We start from the raw sequence: 8404 nt of genomic DNA on the forward strand, positions 1-8404 counted from the left end.
TAGTATATTTGGGCTTGAAAATAGCCAGTTATTTGTTTACTTTTTGACATGTATGAAATAATTGGTTATTTCAATATAACATACTGATATGCTATTTAAAGATAACTATATAGTTATTTCAGATAAATATAAGAAATTTATGAAAAAGCAAAAACAGTTTTTCATTTGAGCATGTTATTGATAAATAAGTCTGGGTCTTTTGGTTTGGAAATCAAATTATGACATTGATAGCATTGCATTTTTTGATACCATATAATCACATACCATTTTATATAATGTCAATCAATATTAAAGGGGACACAACTTCCAACCAAAATAATTGCAATGTGATGTCTCTTTCCTCCTCCTAGTAGTGCTTCAATAAAAATACAGAAAGATACCCATACCCAACTAAATACAAATATACAAACAGATGACAGTTGTCCCTAGTTTGGGGGTTCAGTTTATTGTGCTCAGGGGTCAGAGGTCAATCTTCATAGCTTCCTTCCAGCAGATAGCAGTGGATGATGATGGGGATCTTGTGGGCTTTGAGCTTCTTTCTGGCGATGAGCTGGGGGTCCCTCTCGCCCTCCAGCTCCACCATCATGGGGCCACACATGGTGACTTGAGGGGTGCAGATGACGGCCACAAGGCGCACTCGTATTTGGCCATATAGGGTGTGGTGATGCTCTTCTGGTTGGCCTGCAGGTGCTAGCTGGACAGAAAGATCTCCACGTCCTCCTGGCCCTCCTCCTCGGCATCCTCCAGGACATCTAGGCCCTCGTCTTCCTCCACATTAGTCACGTTGTCCCCAATATGGCAGTGACTAGAAAGTGACTAGAAAGATTTAAAACATAGGAAAACACCAAGATGTTCAGTCACTTCTTTAAGAAAGTGATCGATGATTTTAACTACAGGGTGGTGTTGGAGGAGGTCCGGGAGGACGAGGCTATCCTGCCCATCTTTGAGGAGAAGATCTTCGGTAAAGTGGACAAGCTGGACTGACCACAGCCCTCTTGGTACCCCTAGCTGCCACATGTGTGGCCCACGGTTCCTGGCAGGAGCCCTGGTCTGCCTTTGGGCTTTGGTGTGTCCTGGTGGGCAGGGGCACTCCAAAGGGCAAGCAGGAAGCCTGCCCATGCCTCCAGAGCAATACTGGAGGTCCTGAGGGAAGCCCCATATTCAGCCAGACTCTGTGCCTCCTCGCCCAGGGAGCTTCTGCTCGTCTGTGTCACTGAGTGCCTTTAATGGTGCTGGTGCAACTTTTGTCAACACAAAATGATTCCATAAAATTCAAGCAGGACAAACACCTTGATTGTTTGAGTCTTAAATTTGGTTTGATTTTTAGTTCTTTTCTTTTCTTTCATTTTTTTGGATATCTTTATTTAAACACCTTGATTACAAATATGATTGTAGTTGGGTTTCAGTCATGTAAAGAACACCCCCCTTCACCAGTGCAACATTCTCATCACCAATGCCCCCCATCTCCCTTCTCACTACCCCCACCCGCACTCTAGACAGGCTTTCTACTTCCCTGACTCATTCCCATTTTTATGATAGTTCTCAGTGTAGTTATTCTCCAACTGCACCCACCACTCTTGTGGTGAGCTTCATGTCACGAGCTGGACCTTCCAGCCCTCCTCTCTTTTGTCTCAGAGATTTTTAAGTTTTTTTTTCTGTTTTTTTTTTTCCTTCTCCCTCCTCCCCCACCCGCCGGGATGAAATTTTTAGTTTTTATTTTTTTATTTTTTTTTTCAGGTTCTCTATTTTATTTTTTTTTACGTGTTCATGCTGTTTATTATGAGGAAAATACAAGTCAAAACAACAAGAAGCCATAGCACACCAGTGACAATAACATAACTAAATGATTACAAACAAAACAACCTATGTTGGTGGGAATATGGTAACAAAAGTAACCCTTTTCACAATTAGTGACAATATTATCTGGTTCAGACTCCATGGGGAAACTGTATGGAAATTCTTTTTTTTTTTTTTTTACAAGTACAACAATTTTAACCAATGGGAGCATAAACACATTTTGATGGCGGGAAGGATAAAGAGGAACCTGGCAGGATGGGGGGAGGGGAAGCAAATTCTTAAACAAATAGCTAATTGATATTTACGCAAATACAATTATTTGTTTAGCCTATTTTCCATTTAGATCTATCTTTTGTGCAAGCAATAAGGATCATAATTTAAACTTTACAAAAACATATCTATAACTACATGCTTGAGAGCAGTTACAAAAACAGGTTCCATGGAAAGGTTAAGGCATCTGGTTAAGCCAGATTCTTTGTGCTGAGCTAAATTTATTTGCAGAGTTTTCTGTTGGTTCGGGGCTATGCAAACTTTTCTGGCTTGAATCAGGCAGGCGGTGGAAAATTCATTCAGAATTGACTGTTAGATCAAAAATTGCCTTATTACCTCTTAAATATAATCTTGTGTCTCTCCCCCGCTGCAGTACAAAAATCAAACACTGCCATCACCCTAGCCTTATTAAAAGGCTTAGGTGTTATTGGTGTAAGCACAAATATTTATTCATTGGTTCATACTCTAGAATCTGCTAATGCCTTATAACTGTTGCTAAAAATGTTTACAAACTTAAAGAAGTTTACACTATTGTTGATTTCCTAGCATAGAGTGCAGAATAACCGCCGTGGTTCAAAATTAACATTTTTTTGAGGGAGGGGGGAATTTGTGTCATCCTTAGAGTAAAATGTTGCTTTTTAAAATAAATTCGGCTTAGCTAGAGATAGCATTCAACACATAGAGGATAATTTATTAAATAGATAAAAAGATATAGAGCAGAGTGAGAGCTGGTACAAAAATTGGTTTTCTACCACTCCATGGATAACAACAGTGCTCCCAGCCTTTTTGGGGCCCTTCATTGGCTTTATGTTGCTTGTTTCCTTTGGTCCTTGGGCTTTTCGCAAACTCACCACCTTCGTAAAGAATCAAGTGGATGAAGCAACCAGAAAGGACTCAAAGGTTCTGTACCAACAACTATGCACCTCAGAAGACCAGCTGACACCTGACATCTCCCCTCCTGCCAACTCTCCGCCACTTAAGTTTGAAGTTATCGAGGAGCTGGCGCATAGACCTCAATCTGTGCGCTCGCGCCTTGCCAAGCTTTGGAAACGACTGAATCAAGGGTAGCAGATGCGGTGACTGGAAGCCCCACACCTCTTCACCCAGTGTGGCCAGTCCACCGAGGCACGTCTGTCCCTTCCATATTGTATACTAAACAGGGGGAGATGTGGGAGATCGAGCACCCCACATATCAAAGGAAATTTTTAGTTTTTACTGGAGATAAATGTTGACTGCGGGGTCCTAGAGTCCCCCGGAGGGGCCCGGCCAGCGGGGAAACGGCTGGGAGGCTCTTGGACTTCCGCACTCTTATTTTGCTGAGTTAAAAGAACAACCACACCTGTAAAAAATTTGAGAGAGGTTAGTAAAGAAGACCCCAGGCGAAGTTCCGGTCAGAGGCAAAATTTATTGGGTTCAGCAACTCTTATATAGAGGAGGAGAAATGGGCAGGAAAAAGAACATGTCAATCATACTTTTTGGCGGGAAGGTTTTTAGAACAAAGGGCAGTAAAATATTCAGAAGGGATGGAGACCTTATGTCTCCAAAGTGGGATCTGCAGCCGCTTATCTGGGCTAACATCAGTTTGTGAAGGGGGCAGGTTTTTGAAGGTAGCTATTAACTCCGGAAAGAAGCTAAAGGGAGTGGTCTAGATCTGGATTTAGCATTGGGGGTGTTCACTTTTCCTTTGGCTTCAAAGAAAAAATCTCCTTCAGCTGTGAAATACCTTTCCTGTTAGTCCAACAGCTTACAGCAAAATCAGCAGATGGGCAGCCTTAGGTAAAGGCTGCATAAAAGACAGAAGACAGAAAAATTGATCCTCTGACAGGATACTGTCTCCAACATCTCCCCCTTTCTCTTCTAATAAAAGAAGGAAAGTCGTGCGTGGGTGGAAGACCCAGTCTTAGGCGTGCAGGGTTTGACCAGGTCGGACATGGCCATCAGCCGCATTTAAAATGATGGCTACGGACGCGGTGGGTGTGCACGGAGGTCCGAATTATACGCCGTAGCCTTTTGGGGCCATGCCCTAACTGGGACCCTACTAATCCCGTCGTAGGCATCTCCACAGCCGAGAGCACAAAGACCGGAGCGAGCTCCGTCTGTTAGCGATGCGCTCAATCTCCTGGAAACTTAGTGGCTGGAGGGGCGGCTTGGTGACTATAGCCAAGTTTTCACAGGAAACACGTGGGGCTAGTTGGCAGTGAACCTGAACAGAGGTTTTTTCTTTATCATCTGCCAGATTTTTAACAAGGTCCGTGAGTTTGCGTAGAGCCCATGGGCCAAGGGAAAGGAGCAGCATGAGGCTAATGAGGGGTCCCAAAACAGTGGACAGTATAGTGTGAAGCCAAGGAGAAGAGAAAAACCAGCCCTGGTACCAACTTTGTTCTTGATTAAAATGGCTCAGAAATTCTTTCATACCATCACCAATGTGTTGAACACTGTACAACATTGTTCCTTAAGGGCTACACAGATTCCCCCTTCCTAAAAAAAAGGAAAAATACCAAAGTAAACCACAGTGGTTAGCTGCACTATGTTTGCTAGGGATACAATAGTGTGCTTTAAGTATTGTAAACTTATTGTAAGTTTGAAACATTTGTAACAACAGTTATATTTAAGGCAGTAACAGATTTTTAAGTATGAACCAATGAATAAATTATTGTGCTTACAGCGGTAGCACCCAGGCCTATGATTAAGGCTAGGGTGAGAGCAGGTTTGACAGGTAAGTTAGGCATTAAAACAATGAAAACACAGTAGTTTTAGGACTGAAAAAACAAATGTGAAACAATGGGGGAGATAAACCAGTGAAACAGGCAAGAAACGTTAAATTGGGGGCAATTATGAACTGAAAGGAGGAATTAATGACAAGAATTTGATTACAATTTTCAATAGGGGGAATCATGTTGGGTACCAAAAGGCAAAGTTCAAGTTTCACCACCTGTTTGAAGGTGATGCTGAAGTGAGGCTTGGGGCTGGATCGCAGAGCGAAGGGGTCAGAGACAGGCAGGGGGTTACCAAAGCAGAAGGGCGGTTGAGATGAATAGCAGATAGGCAGGGTCAGTGATGGTGGAGGCGTTGACCATTTGCAGGATGAGGTTCGAGGTGGGTGAATAGCAGGTACCGAAGGCGTCTGCGTTTGGACGGAGGGCAGAAGCGTTGATCATGACAAGGATGAGCTGAGAAGAGGAGGGGGGTCCGGAGGACAGCATGGGCAGCAAAGGGTGAAGAGAAGGAACCAGAGGTGTGCCCCACGTTGGGCGCTGTCCCTTTAAGGTGAAGCCAGCGATGAGCTTAGAGATTAGAATCTGTGCTTGCTTGCTGGAAGGAAAGATTTTACTGCGGAGAAAAAGTTAACTTTGCAAGAGTTCAGCTTTTCAGCGGGGGAGACAGCGCCGCCCCCAATAGATTTCAAGCAGGAGAGCGTGTAAGGGGCTGGGGTCACACGGCTTGAAACAGCTGTGAGGCCTTTTTTAATTAAAGACTTTGCTTTGTAGCAATTGCCGGCTAAGGAGGGGAGTAAAAACTTTGACGGAGCAAGGACGGAGCTGAGGCAGGCTATGGCAGGGTAGGAGAAACGCCAGGGAGATTTTTAAAGGCAGCTTTTAGTTTTGCAAGGACAGAAAAGCTGGAGGCAAGGTTAGGGAAGTGGCTGACTGTTAGCGGCAGAGGCTATTGAGTAGGCGGAGAAAGACTTTTTTCATTAGGGAGAAAGACAGGAAAGGTAGTAGGTGGTTTTGCACTCGGCAGGAGAGATGGTATATAGGGTGTGAGCATTTTGTTTTTTTGAATCAGAGTTGGAATTTGGAAGTGGAATTGTGGCTGCGGCGGAGGTAGAACCAGCGTTAATAGTTTGCAGCTACGAGTGCTTTTTTGCTCCCCCGCACTTTGCCCCGCGGGGGGCTGAGGGGGGTGCAGGCATAGAGAAGGGAGTGGCGGCGGGGGTTAGCACTTTGGAGAGTGACTCAGGCACAGAGCTGCTGACAGGCTGGGCCCTGGAAAAAGTGTGTTGTTTCTATAAGAGTTTAGAGACTAGGATTTTTGCCCGCCCGCTGGCTAGAGATTAACAGCGCTGGGGGGAAAGCGGCGGAATTTTCGCCCGCCCGCCGGGGAGAGCTGCTCAGGGAAAAAAGCAGCAGCTTTAACAGGATTAGCACAGAGGTTGAAGCGGCAGAAGTGAAGATGAAGGGTTAAAGGAGGGAGGGAACTGAGAGATTTAAAGCGACAGGAACCTGAAAACTAGATTTTTGGCAAACATCATAAACAAAACATTAAGAAATTACAAATAACGTGACACCCATGGTAGCGAGTTCAATGGGTATTTTTGGCAAACATCATGAACAAAACATTAAGAAATTATAAATATCTTTTTTGGTAACCTCTACGTGTCTGTTTTTTAACTCAGACTGTATCTCTTTAATGAATTTAAGCTCGGTACTTAGCGTGACACCCATGGCGTTTTCACTGGGTGAAGCCCCCAAAAGCCAATTAAGGGGCGGCGAGGGGGACGACGAAAATACTGCAGTTTATTTTGATCAAGGGCTGACTGTTTATACGCTTACCTTGGTGAGGTCCTTTTTTGCGTTTTACAAAACAGCTCCGGACTCGCCCGGCTCTCTTGGTCGTCCGAGTGTGGTGGTCTTCGAGCCCAGCGTTGGGCGCCAAAATGCGGGGTCCTAGAGTCCCCCGGAGGGGCCCGGCCAGCGGGGAAACGGCTGGGAGGCTCTTGGACTTCCGCACTCTTATTTTGCTGAGTTAAAAGAACAACCACACCTGTAAAAAATTTGAGAGAGGTTAGTAAAAAAGACCCCAGGCGAAGTTCCGGTCAGAGGCAAAATTTATTGGGTTCAGCAACTCTTATATAGAGGAGGAGAAATGGGCAGGAAAAAGAACATGTCAATCATACTTTTTGGCGGGAAGGTTTTTAGAACAAAGGGCAGTAAAATATTCAGAAGGGATGGAGACCTTATGTCTCCAAAGTGGGATCTGCAGCCGCTTATCTGGGCTAACATCAGTTTGTGAAGGGGGCAGGTTTTTGAAGGTAGCTATTAACTCCGGAAAGAAGCTAAAGGGAGTGGTCTAGATCTGGATTTAGCATTGGGGGTGTTCACTTTTCCTTTGGCTTCAAAGAAAAAATCTCCTTCAGCTGTGAAATACCTTTCCTGTTAGTCCAACAGCTTACAGCAAAATCAGCAGATGGGCAGCCTTAGGTAAAGGCTGCATAAAAGACAGAAGACAGAAAAATTGATCCTCTGACAGGATACTGTCTCCAACAGTTGACAAAGACTCTGTTTAGGACCTTCGTGTTATCAAATTGAATGGAACTAAAATGAATGTGTTATATTCTTTGCTAATGGATAATAAAAATGTTCTGTTTAATGAATTAGGAAGACATAGATTTAATGATAACTTGAATGATTTTGGTAAAATCAACTTAAGCAAACAAAATTAATTTATCACTGCCAAAGTGCACAAGATCTTTCTTCACCATTCAGTGAGGAAAAAAGTGAAAGAGAATGAAATGTTGGGTGAGAGATGGTAGAGGATCTTGGATACTTTAGCGGTGATGGAGTGTAGTAATTTTTGATACACTATTAAAACCATATTGTTTAAAATATAAAAAAACTCAGTAAAAAAAATCCTCCTCCTTATCTTCCAAAACATGAGCTTTTTATTTTCAGTGATACTGTGCACAGACACTGCTGTACTCACTTTTAATTCTAAATGTTTATTGAGCAACTAAATAAACAATATACACTCGAAGCAACCACCTCACTTACATGCAATATGAATTTTTCAGTATGCAAAGAGAGATACGCATGATATTTTATTTTGCTCATTGCTGAACATAAATTTCTGAGTAAGACCACGCAGGTCTTAGTAATAATTATAAAAAAGTGAATTCTCTTGGGGTCAGAGTGATAGCACAGCAGTAGTGTGTTTGCCTTGCAAGTGGCTCAGCCAGGATAGACCTTGGTTTGATCCCTATTGTCCCATATGGTCCTCCAAGGCAGGAGCAATTTCTGAGCACATAGCCAGGAGTAACCAAGTGTCACAGGGTGTGGCCCAAAAAGAAAAAAAAATGTGAATTCTCTCTCAGAATGTAAAGCAAAGGGAGCTAAGTAAATTAAGTCTAGAAAAGAGGAGAGATGTTCTTATAAAAGATTTTTTTTAGAAACAAACTAAAGGGAAGCATGCAGTCATTTTCTAGCACTGAGAAAAGCAGCTGAGAAAGGAACAAAGCTATCATTGGAACTGAGACAGTTACTCTCAAACACCAGAGAGCAGCTGACAATCATTTCTGACATCTCTATAGTTGTTTGGTGGCCACAACAAAATTTCCACT

The 8404-nt window shown here is 43.3% G+C and overlaps 1 pseudogene; it reads right to left on the minus strand.

Moving 5' to 3' along the window:
• Window positions 1–466: 466 nt before the first annotated feature.
• Window positions 467–6512, minus strand: LOC126007297 (DNA-directed RNA polymerases I, II, and III subunit RPABC2-like; annotated as a pseudogene).
• Between the last annotated feature and the right edge of the window lie 1892 nt (window positions 6513–8404).

The sequence above is a fragment of the Suncus etruscus genome, chromosome 4 (assembly GCF_024139225.1).
Source record: "Suncus etruscus isolate mSunEtr1 chromosome 4, mSunEtr1.pri.cur, whole genome shotgun sequence".
In the NCBI taxonomy this organism is placed as follows: Eukaryota; Metazoa; Chordata; class Mammalia; order Eulipotyphla; family Soricidae; genus Suncus; species Suncus etruscus.